General features: G+C 43.1%; 1 long non-coding RNA gene across 2 annotated transcripts; it reads left to right on the top strand.

Annotated features, from left to right (window-relative positions):
• Positions 1–4,323: 4,323 nt before the first annotated feature.
• LOC123170200 (uncharacterized) lies at positions 4,324–9,236 on the top strand. Of its 2 annotated transcripts, XR_006485074.1 has the most exons (4): positions 4,324–4,997; positions 5,112–5,818; positions 5,925–6,000; positions 8,632–9,236. It is a non-coding gene; the product is annotated as an uncharacterized lncRNA (long non-coding RNA). The 2 variants fall into 2 exon arrangements; XR_006485073.1 differs by having other exon boundaries at positions 5,925–9,236.
• Positions 9,237–9,601: the final 365 nt, after the last annotated feature.

Here is a 9,601-nt window from a genome sequence, read left to right as displayed (position 1 = left end):
CTATGTTGGAAAGAGCCCTCATTTCAAGTGGTGTGGATTGGATGCAACTCAATGTAGTGTTTCTGTTCATCACATCATGCATGCATTTTTTCCAATACTTCGAGCCCGGTTGCTTGGCTCCATATACAGGATCCAGTGGCCAACCAAGCTTTACGCAACAACACATCTTCATATGTTGAGTATGTATTCCTCTTGCCTTCATAATTTTTTGAGTGCCCGATGATTGCCCAACATCAAACGAAGGTGATTTGTTATCACCCATGTCATAATTTGGAGGATCTTGACCGTCGTTTATCATATTCATCATGAATGAGTCCTAAACATGCATCACAATAAAACACATCCTAAAATATGTTCGGTAATGCATGTGGGGCAAAAAAACTACGGATTTTGTTGAGGAATATTCTGAATAGTTGGTGGGCATGTCCACCGCCAGAGCTTCCTGACATTGTCTACGACCGTTGGAGTTGTGGCGACTCGTGTGCCGTATCCGGGGAGGAGTGCAGGTCCTTGATACATCTCCAACATATCTATATTTTTTGCTTGTTCCATGCTGTTATATTATCATTCTTGAATGTTTTACAATGTTTGCTGAAGTCGGGTCTGTTTTGCTTCAGGCTGCCAATCTTCTCGGATGAGGAAGACGGTGGAGGGGCGGCGACACGGTTGGCGGATGAGATGAGGGAGGCAGCACTGTCCGGCCGCTGGCCAATGGACCGTTTCTTGGAGACCCAGCTAGTGGGGCAGCAGAGATCTACGCACTCGCGGTCGGCAGTGAAAACGAAGCGAAGAATGCAGAGCTTGTTGTGGTGAGTGGGTGCGGACCAACTTGGCCTGATTCACAGCGTGCAGTCAGTGACGATGCAACGTCGGTGCAATCAACAGGAATATGGACACGCAGGCTCCTGGCTGGACAAAGAGGCACACCAACAATTCATGTAGGTATTGCTTGTGCTCAGGTTGAGATACTGGGCTAAATTGATGGTTGGTATGGCAGTAAATTTTGGTTAGATTAATTTGTGAAATGATCATTCTGAGGGCACCCCGGGACTCAATATATAGTAGTTCCAGTAATGTTCAGTAGTGAATAGCCAAGCTCCATTCAGGTGAACTTCGGCAGATAACCATAATGGATTGAACTTTTGGAAGTATGATGTGGTTGGATTTGTTCGAAAGAATGGCTGATGATTGTGTTGCATGTGTGCAGCCTGGCCTATATAGATATTATGCTGTGAAATTTTAGAAACTTGTATAAAGCTTTTTGGTTTGACCTTTGAATATGATTTAGAATTGAGTTTTTTTGGAATATCTGAATGTTAGTTCTAGACAGATTTCAAGTGCATTTGGACTCTAGAGCCAAAACAGATTTTTGCAGTAACACAACCTAGTCAGTGTATTCAGTACTATGTTAAAATCTGCTCCAGTCTGACTATGTATCATCTGGTGGAGTGATTTAGTTACACTCTCTTTGTACATATGATCTATTGATTGTTGAAGTGTGCTTTAGTCCAATTATGAAAATCACCTGGTGGGAGTAATTCAGCTTTGTTCTCCTTCACATATGGAAAGTCGGACCGAGATTTTGTAAGGATGGACTACTTCATTGCATCCAGTTTTGTATCCCCTCTTAGTGACTTCTTTTGAGCCGCAAACCGTAGAACAATTGTTTCATTAATAAAAACAGTAATATTTACAACAAAGAGTAAAGGAAAAGGGGGAAATAAAGAAAAGAAAAACTATCCAATGCCAGTTCTAAGTAACATCAATCTGATTAAGTGTTATCTCTGGTCTTAGGACGAGTTTAGCGAGTGGCCGTTGACTCGCTAGACGTCCTGAGTGGCCGTCCATATTTGGAAATAGTTTACCCCCTAATCCATATTAGGAAAAGTAACATGTGAACAGGAAAACAAAAAAAGATTGCAAAAGTACTCATGTGAACAAATGTGAAAGCATTTAATTTGGGTTTTATAACGTATCAGCTAGCCCTAGTTTTATCAATGCATCTAATTACGTGCAACAACCGTTGCAAAATAATCTTCATGCTTTAACTTACAATTTTAGCACATGCAACATATGTATCCCAACCCTCATGCATCGGCAGCCCCACAAACCCATATGCTGATGAACAACATGATGAGTTTGGTTAATCAATTTGAAACACCCCATGTCATTGGCAACTAACTTGCAATATGTTAATCCAAACATGCCAGTGGATGGGGGAATTGACCATGCTACTACTAGTTATTCGACCAATTACCCTCAACCATCATATGCTACGCCACATGCTATTAATTTCTCGGCACCATACACAACTCTAGATGATCATAATTCGGCTTCGCTCCTTCACGCTCATAGCCGAATAAGTGAAAATTCTATTGCATCACATGTGCCTTCATCTGGTATTGTAGCATATAATATTGCCCCTACACAATTACATTATTTCGTTAACTTTTCATTGCCGAAAGAGTCTAAAATCATTGAGGGCAACCCGATGAAGAGTAGGCTGAAATCGGGTGAAAAAGGCTTCAAGATAGCCTAGCTACAATGTTGGTTGAATTTAGACAAGAATAGGGAATTGATAGATTTAATGAAAAGAACGATGATTGGAAGGGTGAAAGTACTTTGGATGGGCAAATCGAATTAAATACTATACGTCCCCGAATCCATAAAATCCAAAGAGGCAAGCATTGTTGAGAAAGGGCATGAGAAGTATAGCAAAACAACCATGTTTGCTTTTTCTGAAGTTAAGGACACCTATTTCCTGCCCAATGAATTCCGTGCCCAAGAACTTCACGAGCAAGAACATGTAGCCGAACAAAGTTCGGTCGGCAAGGACCTTCAAAGTAGTAGCACATAACCAAGAAAAAGAAAAGGGCAAGGTGTCGGGGAGCCATCTAGAAGCAAAGCAAAAGATATGGTTCAAGCCATGCAATCATTGTGCCCTCCCAACACATTTGAAGAGGTATGTCTAGCACGTGATTTACCACCTAGCATTTGTTGGTTCCTTTCCTTGTGTTTGCGCCAAAGTTCCTGGCGGTGGCAGTGCAATCCTTCTGTATTTCTGCCTCTGAGCCCTCCTCCACTTGTTCTTCTGATTATTCTTCTTGAATGGCGAGACAACCTCGGGGTTGGGATCTTTTCTTGCGTTCGTCGCAAGAGCATCCTTATTACAGTTTTGGCTGGACTGTTGCTCTTTGGACGAACTCTCACTCGAAGCCGACTTCTTCCCATCCAATGCTCTCAAGCTAGTTTTAGAAGGTAGATCACTGTTCTCATCACGAGTACCATGCGTCCGACAATGAAGATTAGAATGTCCCAATTGACCGCAAGAGAAACAGAAGTTTCACACATGTTCTTACTGTATATCATACCAGTATCTACTACCTCTCGCTGTGGAGTCAATTAGGATCCACCTATGCAAGGGCTTCCGCACATCAATGATTACCCTTGCCCTCAGAAAACCACCAACTGGATCAAAATGAACCGAAGATGCATTCTCATACAGTTGTTTAGCCACCGCTTTACCCCATGCATCATTCCTCAAATTTAAGGGTAGGTTCGGAATCCTAGCCCTTGAAGCTTCTCAAACTGTAGCTTTGACGACCGCATGCACTAACATGCCATGGAGGTCCCTCCCACACACCATCGCAATCACGCCAAGTCTCGAACTCTGCCACAAACACATTCTTGTCCACCGAATAGAACACCGGACCTCGGGTTTCCCATGCCAGTCGCAAAGCATTGGCAATCGTCGGTGTATGCAACAAATTCCAGTACAAGTCCTTGCCTGCGAGAACCCATACCTGCTTTGATCCATCATCAAGCACTAATGGTGTCGCCTCCTCTTTGGTGAGATCGAGTTTACCCATGACTTTCTTCATGTGCGCCCTCGCTGCCCTGGGCGAGAGAGCCTCCTTGCCCCTCGATGAATCTGAACAACAAACAATTGCGATGGAAACATCAACGAACACTATAAACTGAATAAACCAAGAAAGTCGGTTAATTCAGTTCGGTTCGTTATTTTATCATTGATGAGGGAGCCAACAAATAATTCAGAAATCAAATGCAATCGTAATAGACCATAGGGACTCAACTCATCACGAAAGAACAACGCTATAAAGCGTGCGTCGCTCTCTAGCTTGTATCCAAATGTTCTGCTCCAATGCAAGATTCTAAATTCAGAAGGATCGATGTTGGCCCAATTCTAATTCACCGATTAACCCATCCAATAATTAACGCAAAACATACCAAGCGGTGGAAAACCAAATCCAGTCAAAACTCAAAAGTCAAAACACCCACCCCGGTCCCCGAAAGTGTAAAAAAAAAAAAAACACAAACCCCACCCCCAACACGAACCTGCTCCGTGCTCACACACGAAGCCGCTCCCGGCGGCCACCGCCGCAACCCCTTGCGAGCGCCGCCCCACCGCCGAGACCGCTCGCTCATCCCCGCGCGACCTCCTCAGCCCCGCGCGTGCGCCGCCCCACCTCCACATCGCCGAGCCGCGCGCGAAACCGTTGATGCGCCGGCTCGAACTCGCTGTCCCCATTTCTCCGGACGCCGGGGACGCAGATGCCGCCGAAGCCATCGTGTGCGCGTCGGGGACGCAGCATCCGCTGCCTCCATTCCTCTGCGTGGCCTTCGATGCACATCCTTAATTTCTCCAGTAGGAACCACCATGTAAAAAACTCAAACCCTTCGTTTTCTGTTGTTGCCGCCATTGGAGGTGCTGTGCCACTAGGACGATGAGGTATACGAGGTATGAGCTCGAGGCGCTCTCAGCGGGGCGCCGTCGTGGGGGGCGCAGGCGATTCGGTGGGCCGAGGTGCACTCCGCGCTCCCCGCCGCCGGCTTCTCCGGGGAGTACTGGTGCTGCTCGCCACCGACACGCCGGTGAGTGGGAGTAAGGCTTCCCGCGGCGGGACGAAGGGCCCCGAAGCGGCAACGCCCCAGTTCCAATTGAGTAAATCCCAGCCGCGGAGCACCGACATTTACGAGTTCAGAATTTGTTGATTTACGAGCCACATTGCTTCATATAAACATTAATCCTTTTATTTACACTTGCCTTCTGGATTATTTGTTTGCTCACTCGATTTCTTCATTCACTGTAGTTGATGGCACTGGAACGATGCTCAGGCTGAACTTGAAAATAAGGAGGGCTCGGCTATTTCCATGTTTTTGTGCTGGCCAGCAATGCCGCTTAATTGTTCTTTTTTGACGCTTCTGTTTAATTGTTCTTGGATGGTGGATGGTGAAATCTTGTTTTGATAAGTAGTTCTTGTGCTAATTGATTCTTCTATTTAGTGTGATAGCATATTTTGTTGCAAGTGTAAAATCTGGGGAGATGTGAGGATGATTTCTTGGCAGTGGTTGCTGTGATATTTGACAAGAAATCTTGGAAGCCAAGATGTATCGGTTTTCTTTTCAGTGTAAATGAATGGTGTCATACGAGATTTTAAGCTGAATATCTGCTCGGAACTACTTATCTGGACATACATTATCTGCATCCTTGGTCACTTTTATATAAAACCATTGATATCTTACTCTGGAGAATGATTGAAGTTTGAGCTTTTAGCCATCTAAAAGGCTGAAAGTGGCTCTGAAGCCTCAAAACTTAATTCATGTAAATATCTGCCAAGGGCGGCCGTACTGCCCGAGGATTTATATACCTCAATTTTTCAACCTGTTAGTCCTTTCACCTTGCTATCTGAAATGTGTGATCTTGATGCTAATTTCATGGAGAAGGAGAACTACAAAAAGTCAATGTGAGACCCTAGCCTAAAAGGGAAAATCGCTCTGTAGTCATCTCTAGAACAAGGTATGCCCTGAATCTTTCACACTTGTATACCTCAATTTTTCAACTTGTTAGTCCTTTCACCTTGCTATCCGAAATGTGTGATCTTGATGCTAATTTTATGGAGCAGGAGAACTACCAAAATTTCAAGGGGGAGAGCCTGGCCTAAAAAGGTGAAATCGCTCTGTAGTCAGCTCCGGAACAAGGTATGTCATGAATCTTTCACACTTATGATTATTGGGAGGTATGGCCGTATGACTATTCTTGTACTTACCCAATTTATCTGGACGGAAAGTGGAATTCGGATTTTAGTGTTCTTGCTTTCTTTTTGTTTATGTTAAATTTTTTGGACCTGTTAGTGTAATCAAGGCAAGAAATATTTGTTAGAGAATCATGTGGCATCCTAGAGTGGAGGAAGAATATTAAGCAAATGTTGGGAGTAGGCTGGTCTTTTAGTTTTCCTTGTTGAAATTGTTGTATGTAAAATGTGAGGGAATCATGAGGTCATGTCCTGGTTACTGCAATATTTTGGTAATAGAGCCTGAAGTCAAATGTTTTTGTCAGAAAGTTTAATATTGACACTATTTCAAGACTGCATAACTGGACATCATTTCTGTAAATCATTTTCTATTTACCCAGAATGCCAGTTCTGGGTACCAATCAACCAAATGGTGAAAATTCTTGACCAAGTCCTAAGGCCCCGCTTGGATTATTGTATTCCAAAATACACCGGTAAAACATACACCCTTAAAATAAAGATCCGGCTAGGGGTAGTCGTTTGGTTGGTCGTTTTTGAGTTACACCTGTAATCAGCCGTGTTATTTGATACACTCCTCGGTCCGTCGTTTCCCCCCACCACCCGTAATCCTCTCCTCTCTCTCGAGATCTAGGCGACGTAGAGTGCTTTGCCGCAATAACCACAAGGGACGGGGCAGACACTGGCGCCGGTGTCCGTGACAAGGTGAGGCGACGGCGATGGGTTGAGGTGCGGGCATTCGTGACGGGGTGAGGCGCCGGCGGCCGTGACCTTGACTGCAACGGCGACTCACTCCTACAAGCGGCCACGATCCAACCTCCTCTCCCTCAACTCCAGTCCACTGTCTGGCATCGAGTTCGTCACCGACGCGGACGCGGATTTTTAGAGCACGGGCTCCTGGACACCTCCTATCTTCACCATCTAATATTGCTTTGAGATTCGTGCTACACAACTAACTACATGAAAACTTTCTCTTTTTTGTTTCTTCAAAACAAAACAACAAATGAACTTGAAACTTTCCAGGACAACAAAACATTCTTAGAACAAAGTGGGATAAAACTTTCAGATTTTTTTGTCCAAGAAAAATATAGAAAATGAGATTTTTTTAATTGAAAAAAAAAATTCTTATTTTTAGTACTTATGATGCGCGAAAAAATCTGAAAGTTTTTTCGCACATTCTAGTAAGAATGTTTTGTTGTGCTGAAAAGTTTGAAGTTCATATGTTAAACTATATGGGAGAAACAAAAAAGAGAAAAGTTCTTGCACGAATCGCGATGCAGAATTGGATTGCTAGATAAGGGGGTGTCCATGAGCCTAAGCTCCACAGGATATTTTCTGTCACCGATGTCTGCTCCCCCTTCTTCCCCAATACTTCTGGATGGTCTCCAAACTGAACAACACAAGCTTTGTTGTTCTTAAATTAGTCCTAAACAATAATCTTGTGTTTGGTAGCATTTGGCAGTTCTTGAGTCAATTCTAGGCATAATCTTGCCATGCTTTATGATTCAGATGGAATGCCGTGAGATGTGGAGCTAGTGTTCATAATTAACATCATCTGGTTGAGCCAAGTACTTGACTAACTTGGGTAGTTGAGCTGACTGGTAAAAGGAAATAAATGTCAATGTAATTGTAATGTTAACCTGCATATGGCATCTTTGCATGTTTACTTGTGATGCCAACTGATGACCACCACTTGGGTTAAGAACTTAAGATGATTATAAGCTTCGTGGTGAGCTGGTCAAGATTCAACATATTTATGTTTGTCGCAATCTCAAATATTAACTTCTACTCCAAGCACACACATGGTTTGATTTATATGCATTTGATTAAGTCGTAGCACTGCTTGACAATCGTAATATTCTATGGTTGTTACCATGGGAATCAATGCAGAAGATAGCCAGCGGGTAGCTGATATGCCTGAATTGCAAGTTAGCCTCTTTCCCTATCAATTAACTTGAAATTGCAAGTTAGCTTCTTTCCCTATCAAGAGAGAAAGGGCAGCAGGCTGTTCACCGCCCTGCATCCGCCGCCAACCATCGCCCACATCCGCCTCCGGCCGTGGCCTACACATCTCCACCGGTTCCTCTCACATCTCTTTTCCCACACACCACATCCCCTTTCCCTCGCTGGAGCTCCCCGCTGACTTCAACGACCTGCAGCGGCTGCCCCTGCTCTAGGTCTGCCGCCACCAGACCTCCTGGTCGTCGTATAGAGTGGCAACTCCAATGGCCAAGCGACCGAAGAGATCAAGTGACAGTTAGATAAATTCTTGGTACATAGGACTGATATGAACTTCTTTTCTACCAGGATAAAAAAATTAGCATGCTTTATTTATCGAAGAAATAAACTCTATGTTAAACCGTGACTCATTTTTCACACAAATTTAAATTTTATGAATAATTTCTTTGCACTAAATACAATGTAGAACATTTAATTTCTGTGTGGAGATGAGCCCACATTTTTATGTGCACATTGGTAGCGTTTTCCCATTTGAGCATGATTTCTATAGTGCATGATGTCTATTTGCAAGTCTATTCTTATGAACTACTATGATGCATCTCATATTTCTTTGTCCTGATAGGTGATTGTGGTGCTATATATTTGGACAAAGAGATTGTATGCATTCATCTATCTGAGCTTATTTTTAGAGTAACTGGTATGTTCTCAACATCCCTTTGAACGCAGCAGTGACAAGACAAGACGGGTCTATCAACAGAAAGACAACCTCTCATAACATGGTGCATATTTTGTTAGCAAGGTAGTATATGTTGTTAAGTCATGGAAGTTATCAACTCTGAGTTGTCCATTCTTAAAGGACCATAACTGGTATGCCAAATGATAACATTACTCTTAATGTGGTTGTGCAAGCGTTATGCATTTTACCAGTTACCTTCTCCCGTTTACTTTTTTCAAACCAAAAGGTTATCTTATCCTCTGAATTTTTTGCACTTAATTACTGATTTGGAATAATAGATATAGTGTTGTACTGTACTGGAATGCTCTTCTATTAGCATAACAGTCCATGGTAAAATGGCTATGAGAAGTCGATGTCTTTTGAGATTTTTAGGAACACTCATTTAAGTAGACCTTGCGGCCATGGAGGGAACCCGATGATAAAGACATGAATTTGCTTGCAATCTCGGTATTATGTATGCATACTTCCTGACTGCTTATAGGATATTAACACATTTTATTAAGGGGGATTTGCTACAAAAAGTGCTGGCATTTTATTAAGGGGGATTTGCTACCTATGTTTCATGATCTGTTCTCTGGACAGCTTCAATTATTTCACTTGAATTTTGGAACTATCACACTGCTTCCTAAGAAAACGGATGCTGTGAGAATTGAGCAGTTCAGGCCGATCTGCCTTCTCAATGTTAGTTTCAAAATCTTTACCAAGGTCGGGACTAATAGGCTCACACAGATTGCGCATTCTGTGGTGCAACAATCCCAAACTGCTTTCATGCCAGACAGAAACATCCTTGAAGGGGTGGTCGTCCTTCATGAAAAGCTCCATGAAATCCATTTCAAAAAATTAGATGGAGTAATTT

The sequence above is a fragment of the Triticum aestivum genome, chromosome 7D (genome assembly GCF_018294505.1).
Source record: "Triticum aestivum cultivar Chinese Spring chromosome 7D, IWGSC CS RefSeq v2.1, whole genome shotgun sequence".
Taxonomy (NCBI): Eukaryota; Viridiplantae; Streptophyta; class Magnoliopsida; order Poales; family Poaceae; genus Triticum; species Triticum aestivum.
The sequence above is the reverse complement of the archived record's forward strand: the minus strand, read 5'-3'. Positions and strand labels throughout refer to the sequence as shown.